The sequence below is a fragment of the Megascapheus bottae genome, chromosome 26 (genome assembly GCF_031878675.1).
Source record: "Megascapheus bottae isolate mThoBot1 chromosome 26, mThoBot2.hap1, whole genome shotgun sequence".
Classification (NCBI taxonomy): Eukaryota; Metazoa; Chordata; class Mammalia; order Rodentia; family Geomyidae; genus Megascapheus; species Megascapheus bottae.
Genome location: NC_143534.1, coordinates 113,383 through 129,856, shown reverse-complemented (window position 1 = coordinate 129,856; position 16,474 = coordinate 113,383). Strand labels below are relative to the sequence as shown.

The 16,474-nt window shown below is 47.9% G+C and overlaps 1 long non-coding RNA gene across 1 annotated transcript in view; it reads left to right on the top strand.

Moving 5' to 3' along the window:
* LOC150045782 (uncharacterized) overlaps positions 1-16,474 on the top strand; it is a 43,103-nt gene that overhangs the window by 1,143 nt on the left and 25,486 nt on the right. The window lies entirely within an intron of this gene.

Sequence of the window (16,474 nt, the reverse complement as noted above, 5' to 3'; positions counted from 1 at the left end):
GTTCCTGCACCCACACATAGCCTTGGCATGTTGGCTCTGTGTTTGCCTCATCACCAGCATTTCCTCCCAGCACTTCCCATGGCTCCTACTTTGTCCTCCTCCATCTTCCCTAGCACTCCTTCATACAGGTGGGACTCATGGTTGAGAGGAAGGGCCAGTAATAATGACACAAATGTATGTCTTGACAAGTGTTCACGGTCAGGCAGCCACAGGTGTCATTGGAATCCTCATGTCTCACTCTGGAAGGGGTCGACAGCAGGAACCTGCTCTGGGGAATTCTGGGCTGTGTGGCCCCTTACCCAGAGGGACCTTACCTTTCTAGAGAGGGTCTTAGCTTAGGGCTCTTCTTGGACCTCTCACCCCATTGGAATGGTTTCTTTCCTTCCTGGAGCTCACCAGCACAGTTGATCTTCTGCCCTTGACCTTCCTCTAACAGAGTTACCTGGCTAGGTGAGGAGTGAGTACTTGGCCTCTGGCTCTAGACAAATGCCCTAAGGGCAGAGATCTGGTCTTCCTAGCTCTTTTTCATCCTCTTGTACCTTCCCTAGTGTCAGACACATACTGGATGCAAACAATATTTGTGGAAGCATGAGTGAAAGTGCAGGTCCTCAGCTCTAAGAACCTGGAGAGGGAGACCGGAGGGCTGAAGCTCCTCCCAGGAGCCCAAGGCACAGGAAGGCTTATCTGAGGGACAGGAAACTCATGTGTCTGAGGGACCTGGAATATAGTTTGTGGAAGTCCTGCTTCAGTGTGAAATGGACTTCGGGGACGGAACTAGACTTTTGCCAGGCTGGCTGTTTGCTCTTCGACTTATTAACAGGAGGATACATGACCTCCCTGGAATCTCCGGCTTGGAGGGAAGCTCAGGCCCATTAGTGAGGCAATGTCCTTGCAGTCTGCAGAAAGTCTCCTGAAAAATTGGATTTAAAGGCCATTTGAGGGCTTGGACGTAGCTCAGTTTGCCTAGTAAGTGCAACGTCCTGGGTTTGATTTCCCAGTACCAAAGAGAAAAAAAAAAAAGACTAAAAATACAATGAAAATAAAATCCCAAAACAACAAAAAGAGTTATTGATATTCAGAAGTTTTCAAATCTCTCTAGATTATCCAAGTTGAAGACCCCTTTTCCAAGATAGAATTTCAAAGATAGATGTGATTAAAAATGAGTGCTTTTCTGACTGTGTGGCCCCCTCTGGTGGCCTGGTGTTGTGCTCTTCCAGAAGATTTTTCCAGGCTGTAATTTATCCAGAACCATCTGTAGCTAGCAGGGAGCTGGCCACTGAGGCTCTCTGTCTTGGCAGAAAAGGGATATAATTTCTTTTTCTTTTTCTTTTCTTTTTTTTTTTTTGCCAGTCCTGGGCTTGAGCTCAAGGCCTGAGCACTGTCTTTGGGCTTTCTCAAGGCTAGAGCTCTACCACTTGAGCCTCAGCACCATTTCCAGCTTTTTTTTTTTTTTCTCTATGTATATGGTACCAAGGAATTGAACCTGGGTCTTCTTGCTTGCTAAGCAAGCACTCTACCACTAGGCCAAACCCCCAGCCCAGAGGGATGTAATTTCAAAAAGTGCTGTGGTTTTGATTGTGTACTTCCCAGCATGAACTTCTCTGGAGAGAGGTCTTGCAGATGTAATTAAGAAGGTGAGATGTGATCGTCATAGTGACCGGTGTTCTCCTAAGATGAGAAGAGAGGCAGCAAGGGGGACACTGTGTTAGGACAGGAGCATAGGTTGGAGTGATGTCTCTGACACGGTGTATGCAGGTTCACCGGCACCTGGAGAAGCCTGGAGAAGCACCTGGAATGCTCGGTCCCTCACAGGCGCCAACTCTGCTGGCTTTGACTTTGGACTTCAGCCTTCAGAACTGCAAGGCAGTATTCCTATTGTTTAAGCTGCTTTGCTCTGATAGCTCCAGCAGATAAACGCAGAGAGGGTCTAGGATTCTGAGTCGGAGAGAGGATTGGATTGGTTTCTAGCTCGCACTTCATTCATTTACTTTGAGGCTCAAAGTGAAAGAGAACGAAATGACTTGTGCAGTTTATAAACAGCACCACAAATAAATAGCAAAATTTGGGCCCTGCTGCCCTTGGGCTCTGATAAGGGTGATACGTGCAGGTATTCTGCTAACAGCGGAGTCCCAGTCAGGACAATGCTGGCCTCTGGCAAGCACATGTGGAGAGGTATACTTGACATGAATGCTCATCCACATTCCCTCCTTTCTTTGGGTATCCACTGATTAACAACACTTCACCCTGCAGTGTAGCAATCAGCAACTACCCAGAGAGAGGGTCCAGGAGTGGCCAGCAGGGTGACCTCTGAAGGCCAACTACCTGCCAGGGTTGCTTCTCTAAGAGAAAGCAAGGACAGGCCTCCACTCACTAGTAGAACAAATTGCATTTATTACGTAACAATCTTCTTCTTTCACATTAACAGCTCACGAACATTTTCATGCTAGTATTTATCTCCTTTTTCTTTTTTTGGTGATACCGAGAATTTGAACTCAGAGCCTTATGATTATTAAGCAGGCAGTCTCACCACTGAGTCCCCAGTCTTTCCTAATTGTTCTTGAGACAGTCTCGCCTCTTGCTCTGATGCAGGCCTGGATGTAGTCTGCCTCTGTGAGTCATCCTGCCAGTTAACAGGATGGTACTGCCACATCCAGCTCTTCATGTGAACTTTTCCTTCTGCCCAGGCTGTCCTCAAACCACAACGCAGTGAGGGCATCAGAGGTGAGCCACCAGCAGCTAGGGCTCATGATAGTATTTTTCAGTAACACATTTTAATTACATCAAAAGTTATTTAATCTACTATCAATCCACTACTGTCTTGTCCATAGCAGAGCATAGTGCAAAACATTCTGGTTCTTAAATCGTTAGCCACACCCATGACTACTTGCTCAGCATGCACCCCTCTCCGTGGGGCAGGCAGATAAGAACGTGTGTCCTGCACTGCTGGCACATAGAGCTGCTGTCCTTCAGGTCATGCTGACTGACCATGTGCCCACCATCTATGAAGTACTGTTTTTTCCACTCCATATAACATGGGCCAGGATCATGTATTTCTGCTGCTGACTTCTAATTTAATTTTATTCTGATCAGAAAACATTTCACGTGAAATCCTTTCTTTTGCATCTCTTGTTCGCTGTTTACAATCCAGCATCATGTCTTCTCTGAGGCAATGTGCTTGTAGAGAACATGGACTTGAAGCATTTGTGGGGTGGCAGGGCCTAGTCACTGGTGTCGAAGACTCATCCTCACCCATGGTACCAACTCTGTGTACTTACCAACTACTTATCCAACTACTGTTGGAGTAGTCCAATTATTTTCTCTCCCTTTCAGGTTTTTTTTTTTTTTCTTGCCAGTCTTGGGGCTTGAACTCAGGGCCTGGGCTCTGCCCTTGAGCTTCTTTTGCTCAAGGCTCAGTGTTCTACCACTTGAGCCACGGCGCCACTTCTGGCCTTTTCTGTGTATGTGGTACTGAGGAATTGAACCCAGGGCCTCATGCATGATAGGCAAGCACTCTACCACTAAGCTACATTCTCAACCTTCCCTTTCAGTTAAAAAAAGATTTTTATTGCTATTGTGAAGGTGATGTACAATGGGGCTAGAGATTGCATAAATGAGGCCACCAGTACATTTTGTTTGGACAACATGACCCCCTTTCCTCACTCTCTCCCAGGTTTTCCTTCTTGTCCTTACCCACAAATTATATAATTCATTTTCAACATAGTGTTCAGTGAGGACCACTGCTGCATTTCTCTTTCAGGCTTTGCTTTCTGCATCTCAAGCCTGTTGTTGGTGGCACACACACATTTAACTCGGTCCTGTGTTCTTGGAGCCTTGAATCGCCTTTGCAATGCAGTGCCCAGCCTTCTCCACAGCACTTTTGGTTACCTTGATACCTGCCAGGCTCATTACAAATATAGCTTCTCTAACTTCTTTTCTTGATTAATGTCCATATGATTTATCTTTCCCTAGCCTTCTTCTGTCAACCAATTTATGTCTTTACATTTGAAGTAAAATTCTTACAGATGTTATATAGCTAGATAGGATTTGTTTGGGGATTGCTGTGGTTAAAAAAAAGAATCACCTCACAAAGCCCCCAAAACCTAATCTAACAATTTCACTATTTCATCATAGCATTTAGACCACAAGTGGTGACACAGGAAGGTTCAGTATATTTTTTCCCTTTGGTTTCTGCTATCTTTTGTCTCTCTTTTTCTAGGTTTGAGCACTTGTACTGTTTATTTCAGTTCTTTTCTTGGCTCATTGGAAACGACTCTTTACTCTGCTCTTATTGTTAGAGGTTGTACTATAGTCTATAGTGTACCTCTTTAACCCATTACTGCCAATCTTCAGGTACAGTATAAAGTTGCATGCAGTATAGTTCACTTCTGCCTGCCATCCTGTGTGTTCCTTGTGCCCACATAACCTGTATCTGTTATAAACACATATGGTAGGTTTTTGCTTTAGAACAGAGGGGGCACAACCTCTGTATTATCCAGATGATATACAGTCCAGGTTTTGAAGACCACAACATCTCTGTTTCAATGTTTAAGCCTGTCAGGAGCACAAAGAAATAAAATTAACACATAAATAAAGCTTTCTGTGTACAAAGGTAGATAGCAGGTGGAATTTATCCCTTCTTTAGATAGCTAGGAACTACATCTGAGGGTGCCAGATGTGAAACTATTTATCCATATACTTCCCATATCTGGCACTTTTTGTCTTCCCCTTGGCAGCACTTTCCTTCTCCCTAAAGAACTTTGTTGCACATTTCTAAAGAGAAAGAATGCCAGCAATACATTTCTCAACTTTTGCCAGCTTAAAAAACTATTATGTTGCTTTCATTCTGAAAGATGGGTTTTCTTGGCCTTTAACTCTAGGTCAGCAAGTTTTCCTTTCAGTTCTGTGAAGATGTCACTCTGGTTCTGGGCAGCTCCCAAGGCGCCTATGCAGAAACCAGCCCAACATAAGGCTTGTTCTTTCTGATTGTGGTTCCTCTCTGTATCTGTCTTTGAGTTTTCAACAGTCTGACCACACTCAGGTGGTTCTCACGTCTATACTGCTCAAGGTTCTCTGGACTTCAGGGATTTGTGGCTTTCTTTCTGTCTGTCTGTCTGTCTGTCTGTCTGTCTGTCTGTCTCCTTTTAAATAAGCTTCTAAACTTCTTGAGAATTAGGTCTTAGATCATTTCTATTTCCTTTTGGGACTGCAACTACAGGGGGCTTGAAATGGTTCTACTGAAACAGTTTAGATAGATGAAGAGACAGAAGAATTAAGAGCAATACGTCCAAAAAGGGCTAGACCAGAAATTAGAGCCAGGAAGTAAGAGCTGGAAAAACTCTTGAGTTGTTAGGGCCCTACCACCACCCAGTTTGAGATGGCAAGTAACAAGAGTTGAGTGCAGAATGGGGCTATGAAGATCAGCACATCAGCTTTCTCCTCTGTGATATTAAGCTGGACGCTCTTCTCAAATGGGGCTAAGGAGGAAGTAGACCAGCCCCAAGGGGGCAGATGAGAAACTGAACCACACAGCCTCCTTCCCAGTGACTGCATTCAGTTCTTAGCTGACTTCATGATCTTAACTACAATGAACTTTGTTGCTTTTCTTACTCCTGCATTGATGAATATTTGTTTCATAGTGTTTAGAAAATATACATACACAGAAAGAAGAAAAGTTAAATATCCACTTTACCACAATATTATTTATTTTTTCGATTACAATTTTCTGCCTGGGTTGGATTAAAGGCAGTATTGAGATTTCTTCCCTCCTCCCCTCTCTCTGTCTGTCTCTCTCTCTGTTGGTGAGCTTAGACATTTTAATGTGTTTATTTGCTCTTTTAAACAGCAGCACTGGTGTCCCTGAGTAAATATAGCCCTTTGGAAGGAAGAGAAGGACCCCAGCGTAGTGTAAACACCTCACCCAGCAGTTAATCCTGCAGATCTTCCCAGGGTAATCAATTCTTTAATTCCCAAGGCTGTCTGCCATTCCCAGCTGGGTGGAAAAAGCAGAGTGACACACATCCTCAGGTCATTACCCTGCCACACACAGCAGACAGCACATAGGAGGGAGGATGTTGGAGTCTTTCTTACCTGCCTGGGGCTTTGAGCTTTAGTGTAATGAGAGTGAGAGTAAAATTGGATCAGAAAAGGGACAGGAAATCACAGGTGGCCTTAAAGACAGAGATGAACAAATCTAGCCATCTTAATGGTTCTTAGTGCTTTTTTTCTCGTGTGTGACCTCATTGTGAGTGTGCAGGGTTTTGTCCATGGTGACTGCACATCTCTTATATTCAGAGTATTTACTCAGAAATGGAATTCTAGGGTCAGAGTGATCTCATGGCAGACAGGAAGCAGGTTAGAGAGAGGGTAGAGAGAAGAGGGAGAAAGGAGGAGGAGGAGGAAGGGAAGGAGTGGGAGGAAGTAGGAAGAAGGGAAGGAGAGAGGAGGAGAGGAGGGGAGGGAAGGTTGCTGTTCCAGCCAGTGCCTATCTTTTAGACAGAGGAAGGGCTTTGCATTTGGAAGTGCTGGCCATTTCTGAATGCAAACTCGGGGGAAAAGGAGCCCCTTGTTGTGCTGTGTAGAAGAAAGAGTACCAACAAGGATAGGATTTGCACTGCCTTTTGGCAAAGTGCAGCGATGCAGACGGAGTCTGTGTCTGATGCCCCTGGACAGTCGGGTGAAGCATAGTCTCTCACAATGTCAGGTCTCCAAATGACTCCAGACCTAAGCTGCTTGGGTCCCATCACATATTCCAAGGAGCGAATCATCTGCTCTGATGCTCTATCTTGTCCCTATCTCTCTTACTTCCGTTAGGGAGGTCATCATTCCCCTGCACGATTCTTTTCACTCTCCTCAAGCCTGGCCTGTGACTAAGGAGAATTGGCTGCGTCTCCATACTGTGCTCTTGGTGGGCAGCATTGCTGATCTGAGAAATTGGGTTGTAGCACCGAGCTCCTATGGGTGATGGTGTGTCTGTGGTCTTCCTGCTCAGGACAGAACCTTTCATATCTCAAGAAACAAAAAGAAAAAGGCATGTAAGATCAGATTATTTGCATGCTGAGGGTGATCTGTGTCTTGGAAAGCCAAGATAATGCAAAGGTAAACGCCAAACAATGGTGAGGTTTGGTTGGATGGGGGCCTGTTCCATGCTAACTGACCATGGAACAACTGCACGTACATCTTGACTTATGCTGTGGAAGAAATTACCTCTGATGGGGGCAGAATCACCCTAGAGCTTCCTTTTGCCCTCACACTGCTTCCTTCCAGGCTTCTGAGTTTCTAGCCAGCCTGGCTTTCACTTCCTGGCTGATTCTAGGTCTACCTGTTTTGTTCTTCTTTGCCTTTGACTGTAGTTACTATATGGAAAGCCAACTACTTTGATGTTCCTAAATAAAGTTAGGTTTTCTGATATGATGGTGGCCATTGCTGCTGCTCTTACTCTGCCTTCTCTTCCTTTTCCTTCTTTTACAAAGGATGGACTTCAAATGTTTTATCTGACATGTGACAGCAGAGAGAAAAATAATGGGTTCTAAGAGCCCTGGGTAACTGGAAAATTCCTTTAGTCCAGCAGGTTTCAAGTGGTGGTAGAATTTGTTTGAAGAAGTTGTGTCTTAAAGTTATTTAGCATTTATTCTGTTTGGCGTAGCAGGTGTTGACTTTGGAGGATAGCAATAGGATAAGGCCTCTTGAACTATTTTCCCACATGTCTTTCCCTAAGTTTCTATTTCCAGTTGGAGTGCTTTCTAAGTTGGTGAGCAGCAGCTGGTAGTGTCCAGGAAGTTATGGCATGAGCTGTGGAAGAGTGGTTGCCCAGGGTTGAAGAGTGCCTGCCCCAGTGGTTATCTCCACTGAAGTCCCCTGAGGATGGGGATTAGCAGGAGGGAGGGGCCTGCTGTCATCCGGCCTTGATAGGCCTCCATAAACTAAACCAGCCTCTGTGGAGCCCAGCAGACTCCTGGCTAGCTGGGTTTGGGACCTCTTCCCATGCTGATCAGAGCAATGGAACATCTCCCTTGAAGGATGGGTGAATGTCGTGGCTCGCTTGTGATATGGGTTGCTAAAATTCTGCTGTAGCAAGGTTACAGAGCACTTGGGGCTCCACAAGAAACTTGGGCCTCACAGAATGCTTGGGGTTCCACAAGGCACTAAAACCTCACAGCACACTTGGGGCTCCATGTTTGGACTTTGGAGAGACTTGATTTGACAGCAGAGGTGACAAGGAGCTTTCAACACAGTGGCTTCTGCTGTGCCAGGTGAAACAATGAGGCTCAGTCTAGCCAGGGACAAAGCTGCCTTGTTTTTCTTTGACCCTTGCTTTGTTCATGGAAGGTGCCTGGCACACTGTGGTCCCTGTGTGTTCCAGGCTGTAGCTTAGCTTAGCCCTGCCCAGCACTGGGCACTGCCAAAGAGCAGTAGTCTTCTGAAGGCAGAGCTTGGTCCTCTGTAGCTGGACCTGCGGCAGTCCCCAGGGCATTTTCAGCTTCAGGGTTCAGGCTCATTCTCCTGGACCATTCGCACTCTGCTCCAGGACAGAAGTGTCTCCTCTGGCCAGATGGGGACCTGGCCCTGGTGACCTTGAGGCCTTGCAAAGAACACCTGACAGTCCCTGCCCCCTACACCCTGCACTTCTTACCATTCTCTGCCCTGAGCTCCCTGACTTCCACTGGGCAGGCAGTACAGAGACCCTTGCAGGACAGAGTGGAGTAGGAAATGTTTCCTCTCTGCTGACCCTGAGTAAGATTCAGGTGACTGAAACTCTGCCACTATCCTTGTTGTCCTTCATGGAAAGCCAGAATCCCTCTAAGACCCAAGCAAGTGAATTCCAGTGAAGTGGCCCATGCAGTCAGTTCCTGGGTGTGCCGTGCCTCTGCCCTGCTTGGTCAGGGTGAGGTTAGGGTGAGGTCAGGGTAAGGTCAGGGTGCAGGCGGCAGGAACTCTCCACTCCAGGGGTCTGGGTTTCCTCTCCACCACAGAGGACAAAACAGACTTAACAGTTGGACTTTATACTCTTTGTTTTGGTTCCCAAGGAGGGATGAAGTAGGCCCTAGACAACCAGGCACCTCCTTTGCTTGTGGGACAATGTCACATCTCATGTCACATATGGCAGAGGGCGACATTATATAATCTGCCTCCTACATGCCTTCCCTCACCACGGTCTGTCTCAGCTCTGCTGCTTTCCAGCACTGCTGCACCACATTTCTCAGCTGATGAAAGGCAGTCCTCAGGCTTGCTGTGAGAAGCCTGTGAATTAGCAAAGAGCCCTCCTCACAGTGCCTGACACCGCATGAGTTGGGATGTTATTTTGTTAAGAATTTCTGCGTATTCACAAAGTTTTCCTGTTGTTCTCACAGTAATCAAGGACCTTTTGCTTCTTTGCATTTTGAGCTTAGACTGTGTAAATCACTCTTCCTACTACTACAGGCCGAGACTATGTGCCCCTCAGAGGACTTGAGTTGCCCCTTCTTCTCACACCCCCGGGACTGTGTATTCCAAGCACTTCACATCTGGAGTGCGCCTTCTAGCATGTACAGCCCAGTGGCCAGCACGGCAGCCCAGGGGCCCCATTGCCTGCGGGCAGCCAGCAGGGGGCAGCCTCTCCCCCAGAGGAGTCCTAAGGCAGAAGTTGTGTGGGTCTTCCAGTCCACAAACAGCAGGGCCTTATGGGATCTAGTCCTACAGTGGGGAAAGAAGCTGCCTTTCCCATAGCTGTAACGGAGTGGGCCCAGTGGTGAGGGTTCCCCTCTGTGGAGCCCAGGAGCCCTTTGACCTGTCTCCTGCCACTCTACTCATCATCAGTTCCTTTCCTCCTTCCATTCCTCTCCTTACAGCTCTGTCTCCTTCCCTCTCCCTCCTCTGTCTGATTCTGCCCAACTGTCCTTCCTCTTTTTCTGTCCATCCACTTGTAGTCACCCACTAAGCCAAGCTTGCTCATGTTTTCCCTGGGGTCACTGCCTCCTCTGACAGCAGATCCTCCACTCAGGTCTGGGAAGTAGTCCCCAGACAGAAGGGCTTGGGAATGCACATGTCCTCCTCCATAAAGTGACCCTCCACCCTCAGAGGACACTTTTTCTCTTCTGCATGTTTGGTAATTAAGCACCAGGGAACAAAGAGTAGCTTCTAATTTGGGCAGCTGAATGTAAAGACCAATCTTTGTCAACAAAATTCTTATCAGGGAGTCTGAATTCTTGTTAAAGACCTGGAGGCTCCCAAGGGCTGTCTACTCTCCAGGGAGTGTGCTGTGTTTCCCAGGGCGATTGTTTCCCTCAAGCACTGTGCAGGCACCTCCCCCTGAGAAGTCTCATGGATCTGCTTGGGTCGTTTTCCTGAGTAAACTGAGGCACATAAACTAGAGAGCAAACAAGTTGCTCCCACAGACTCTGTCTGTTGCTTGTTGACGCTCCTGTTGGGCTATGCAGCAATGCAGCTCCTAGAATTAACATGGAGGCTGGATTATGGAAAAGTAGCACTCATCTCTGCCTGTTCAGCCTTTGGAGCTTTTTGTGAGGAATGGAAGGCCCCTCACTACTTACCTGTGGTCAGAGAGGACACATAGCTTCCTGGTGACATGAAATGGAATCATTTTCTAGGGTTGCCAGGATTTATGGGTTGCTTCTAGATTTATGGGTTGTCAGCTGCCCTTGCTATGGGTCGATGATTATTTTACAAACTAATTCCCTCCTGTGCTTTGGAAATAGGAGGGATGACTCCTGACTCTGTGGGTCAGGAGTCTGGCCCTGAGGCGGACAGGGTCAGAGTGGCATATCCACTGGTGGTGGATGATCATAAGAGACCCCTGGAAATGACACACAGGGAACACAGGCCTGTCTTCCCTCCAGGCCCACAGGCTTCGCTAGCCTGCTATCTAGCTTAGACAACACATTGTGCTTATGGAATATTCTGTATTGCTACAGCTGAACTTTGAGCTGGGACAACAAAGATCTGAACAGCTTCTGACGCCACTCTGTCCCCAAGGCACAGGGAGGAGACAAGGCTGAGCTGAGTGCTAGGAGGAAATGAAGCTGACCCAGACTAGTCTGTACCAGTTCAGGGCACACAGGTGAAAGGGTGATGATACCTGGTGACACCGGGACATGCCTGGGCACACCAGAGCTTCTGTTTGACACTTAGGAGACCAGAAATTGTCAATAAGCTCACAACACAGTTTTCTACCTGTGGGAACTGGGGCTGATGTGTCTGTTATTGTCTATGTATGCCTAACTTTTCTTTTAAAGATTAAGTAGTTATAAAAAGAGCGTACAGTTTGATAAGTCAGGTTATAAGTGCAATGCTTCTTGATCAATACCACCCCTTCCATCATTCTTTCCCATTCTTCCTTCCCATCCCTACCTTCAAGTTATATAGTTAATTTTTCTTTGTCAGTCCTGGGGCTTGAACTCAGGGCCTGAGCACTGTCCTTGGATTTTTTTTTTTTCCTCAAGGCTAGAGCTCTGCCACTTGAGCCACACCACCACTTCTGACTTTTCTATGTATGTGATACTGAGGAATGGAACCTGGCTCTTGGTGCATGCTAGTCAAGCACTGTACCACTAGGCCAAGCTCCTTGCCCACCTAGTTGACTCTTTACCTGATGACGTTGAATACAGTGTCTACATTTGCTCCACTCCTGTGGCCTCTTCCCCAACCCTTCTCCCAAACCTGTTGCCACTTCCTGATATTTTTGTATTAGTTATTCAGAGGAGTTACATCTTTGGGTTCCTCCCCTAAACATGCTATCCGTTAGTCAATTTGTGTGTCTGTGCATAGGGGAGGCCCTGCCTGCAGCCCTGGCCCTGCGGGGTGCTTCATTAGGGCATGCTAGGCTGGCATCCATCAGCGTCCTGGGATGGGGTTCTTTGCTCTTCTGGCTGGTCCCTGTGACACGCAAAGAGTGGGTGTGGTCTCCTTGACACCTGTGAATCTGGGGCTTAGCAGGCCTAGATTCTCCTGCTCCAATTCTGATGGTTAAGAAAGAAAGATCCCAAGGAACATGTCACCATCCTGGAAATCAATTGTGAGATATTTTTGACAGGTAATAAGAGAGAGACCTGGGTAGCATCTAGAATAGATTGATTTAGGAAAGGAGAAGCTCTTTGCCCAGATCTGGGTATTGAGAGAAAAGGACCAGGACAGGGTCAGGACTGCACTGGAGTGTGGTGCCAGTAATCGCCATGCGCTCTTGTCCTTTCCCACTTTTCAAATTTCATTGAATTTTCTTCTGAAAGCCTGGTTTGTACAGATGCCTTTCCTTGCATGAGACAAGGCCATGACTGTGGGTACAGTCAGAAGATGACTGGAGACAGGGTCCAGCACTTCCCACTTCAGTGTCCCTTAGCCATCCTCTTCTGGTCTGTCTGATCATTGCCTCACTGCCCAGATCCGGTCAGCATTCTAATCTCATAGTTCACAGTGCTCTTTACTTAAACAAGGTGCCTAAAGGCTTCTGAATCATGAGTAAGTAATATAGCAGCACATCTCTCATCCAGGCTCTGACCGGGGGACCAACAGGAATAATCAAGTAAACAGAGAGGCTCTTGGGAGCCAGAGCCACTGTTATCTCCAGCAGTGGGAGCGTCCTGTTCAGGTGCCCTGGCCTCACCCATAAGTGTGCTTTCTCTTTCCACCACGTCTATGGGAACTTGGTTAGAGGGTGGTGTGGTCCTTTCCCCCAGCTACTGCTCACAGAGAGCTGACCTGTTTGGTGTCGGTGCAGGTGAGTTCCACAGCACCACATGAAAACTGGCCCCGTGTCCACTTTGTGTGCTTTTGTATTACCTTTCCTAAGTCATACACTTGTTCTTCAACACCTGCAGGGAACAAGCCACATCTCTTCCCAGGCCCTCTCACGATCAGGCCCATTCACCTCTAGCTTTTGCCTCAGTAGTTTAATTAGAGGGACTTTTCTCAGCTCTCAGAAGCTGTGGCCCCAGGACTTGTGTGGTGTGTCCTCAGTGACCAGCCTCTCTGTCAGCCAGGGGTCATTCTAGGAGCCTTTGGTGGGAGCTTTGGTGGGAGTGTCCTGGGTTGCAGGAGGTGTCTAGACCATTCTCTTCTTTGGGATAGCTCCACTCTGGACATCCTCAGGTGAATCTCACACCTGGAGATTTCGCTCAAAGAAAAACTGAGCCACTGATAAATTGCTTCCATTTGAATCACTGACGCATGCACATTGCACACACATCAGGTGTGTGCTCTAGAAAGGTAAGAATAAACAAAGTTCTAACAAATGTATTTGCACTGGCAGCAACCCGTTGTCTATATAGACACATGTGAAGTGAGCTTTTGCACAGATAAAACTAAAACACATTCAAGTAATTTGAAATTACTTGAAAGGCTAAAATCAGGAGCCACAAGGTTGCCACAGGAATACTCCATTTTTTAAAATGCTTTTGGTGAAATGTTGTGTGTTGTTCCGAGGGCCAATGGAACTGGAATTGGCTGAATCCCCACACCCACCCATCGGGACGGTCTTGTCCAGTTAAGAAGTATGTGTGTGTGTGTGTATGATTCCTTCCAATGTTGCCCCAGTAGGGCTGGAAGGCCATGGGATCACTACCCAGCCAGGAATAAAGGAGCTGGGGCTGTCCAGCCAGGTAGAATCACACTCAGCCAGCTCTGCCCACACAAAACCTGGCATCTAGGAGTGGAAGTGCACAATGGGCACTGCTTCCTGCCTGCCCCCCAAAACAAGCTGTGGGTGTTCAGGCATTCCTATGTCTTGCTATCTCTACATGGTAATGACATCAGAGAGACTGCAGACAGCATAGGACCTCATTTGGTGACAGCTCTCGGAGTTCCTGCTCCTGCGTGGGCTGTCATCAGGACTTTTCGAGGACCAACATAAGAAGCAAAGCACAGAGATTTAGGGCAAGCCTGGAATGTATGTATCCAAGAGAATAAGCAGCCCTTTGTATGACAAAGACGTTTCCTGGTAACACAATCTGAAATACAGCTGCTCTGTCCATATCTGCTGTCAAGTAAAGTTGGGAGGCAGTGACTGTACCATAAAATGAATCTCACAGGTGACCCAGAGGACCTCCATGGGTGGGGAAGGTGTCACCAGCTCTGTGGGTGACTGGGGAGAAGGGGCACCTGGTAGCAGGAAGGTGGGAACAATCACAGATTCAGAATGTGGATTTCCTCCTGGGGCTTTACTCCCTACAAAGTCACTGCTGTAACAGCATGAGCAACATGCTTCCTAGAACTACCCCCGTGTACTTGTGATGAGCATGGAGCATCCCCGCCCTTGGAGAGCTCGTCAGGGCAGCCATTGCCTGCAGAGAGACCCTTTCCACACCATAGGTGCTCAGGAATGCTTGCATCTAGTTGTGTTGTCAAAGGTGACTTCTGGAATGATAGATCCATCTCCAGACTATCCACAGACATCTCGAAGCATGACCTGAGCTCTGAGAGCTACAAAGGGAGATTTAGCAGGAGGAAGAGTAGCCTGGTGTCACAGAGTCACTGTGACACACAGGCTGCACTCCAGCACTGGGGAGCGACACTGCTGGCCGTAGGCCTTTGCAGCTGGCAGGATCACACAACCCCTGACGTCAACACCCAAATCAGCTGGTCCCACACCTCCCCAAGCCTGCTGCTCTAATGACAGTTAACCAATGGGGACTTGCCTAGTGAACCCTATGAAATGGCCCCTCCGCTTATTCTTACCTTGTGTTTTGACTAGCGTCTTCATCTTAATGGCTTTATTTGTGTCCTTTTCCAAGCTTGCCTGATTCCCTTCACTTCTGGCTCTGTTTCTGTGCAGCAGGGTCTTTGTATGCAAACATGTCCCCAGGTGTCCTTCTTAGGGAAACTCAGGGACAAGCACTGGCTGGCTTTTACTCCTTGACAGGAAAGCTGTTCGACCCTTCCATTCCACCCTGCAAGTGTTTAAGGAATATGCTAGAAGCTCCAGGAGAAACCAAGAGAATAGGATGGGCTCTAAGTATGCAGAAGGGAAGGCAGCTAGGAGGAAGGGACAGCAGGAGACCGGGGCCTTCTGCTCTTCCAGGGAAATCCTGGCCACACGAGCATGATAGCCATCATAGTCCCCAGACAGCAGCAGCGGTGGGCGTGGTGAGCAGGCGCAGGAGCTGTGGGCTCCAGCCTCTCAGTCTCTTTATCCAGCGTGGAGGAGGCTGCCTGGGGTAGAAATGGGATGCAGAGGAAACAGACGGCGAAGAAACCAAAGATTGAGGGTTAGAGCCCTCCCCTGAACAAGTCTTGCATCAGAGCAACCTGGGAATCCTTTTCCGGGGGTGATCCTGCAAGTGGGAGAGGAGGGAAGGAACATCAGGGGGTGGCAGGCTCGGAACTCCCAAGTTGTACCCAGCCATATCCAGGCCCTAGAGTTACTCTAGGTCTTTAGGGGAAGTGAGATAACAGGGTGAATTGGGATTGTCTTGATCTGACTAGAATTTTCTTAGCTCAGACTTGGCTGAGAGAAAAGGAGCGTGTGTTTCTCTGTTGTCCTTTGGCCCTGGCCTTGGCCATCGGGACAGTCTGCAGAAGTGGGCGCCTTGTGTGCCAGGCCCAATGCCTGTCCTTGGGCTGTCTTCTCCCCAGACATTCCAGAGCATGCCATGACTCCCAGAAAGAAGAAATTATTTCTGCCCATGGCATAAATAAAGCCAGAACCAGGTCCAAGACTCACAAAAGCACGCCAGCTCTGCAGGGATGAAGGCAGGGGTAGCCAGCAGCCCTGGCGAGCACCTGAGTGAAGAAACAAGCAGAGTGGCCTGGAAACAGGAAGCAAGAAGGAGGAGTCAGATTTTTATGTTACATGGTCAGTTTCTCCAAATAAATAGGCAAAAGAGTCATCTTAAAAACAAATCTGGGGCTGGGAGTTTGGCCTAGTGGTAGGGTGTTGCCTAGCGTGCACGGAGGCCCGGGTTCAATTCCTCTGTGCCACATACATAGAAAAAGCCAGAAGTGGTGCTGAGGCTCAAGTGGTAGAGCTCTAGTCTTGAAAAAGTCCAAGGACAGTGCTCAGGCCCTGAGTTCAAGGCCCTCGACTGGCAAACACAAAACAAGAGCTAAAACAGAATCTCTAACTGAGGGTGCTGGGGCAGGCGTGGATTTGGCATCTGATGGCTTTCCCATGTTCCCTGAAACCAGCACATGTAGGTCACCTTCAGAGTTACAAAACTTGGGCCTCTCCGGCTGGGTCTTGCCTAGGCACCCTCCCCTACCAGGTAAGGGTGAAGGGTCAGGTCCTTGCCTGGGAGTCAGTGTGAGATACTCCAGCTTCTCTCACCCAGCTGCAGTCCCTTCTTGTGCAGAGGTGATGTGGGCAAGTTGGTTCTCTTTGTCAGGCCCCTAGGTCTACATCAGAGCATAGTGTCAGGTCATCGCAGAGTCTGTGTACCTGGCTTTGTCCTTTGTGCACGTGTGTTGCCCTGCTTCCCACCAAGGGACCATTCTGTGTGCACAGAAGAACAAAGCAGCAGACCTGGGTTCAAGTTCAAACTCTACCATGTGG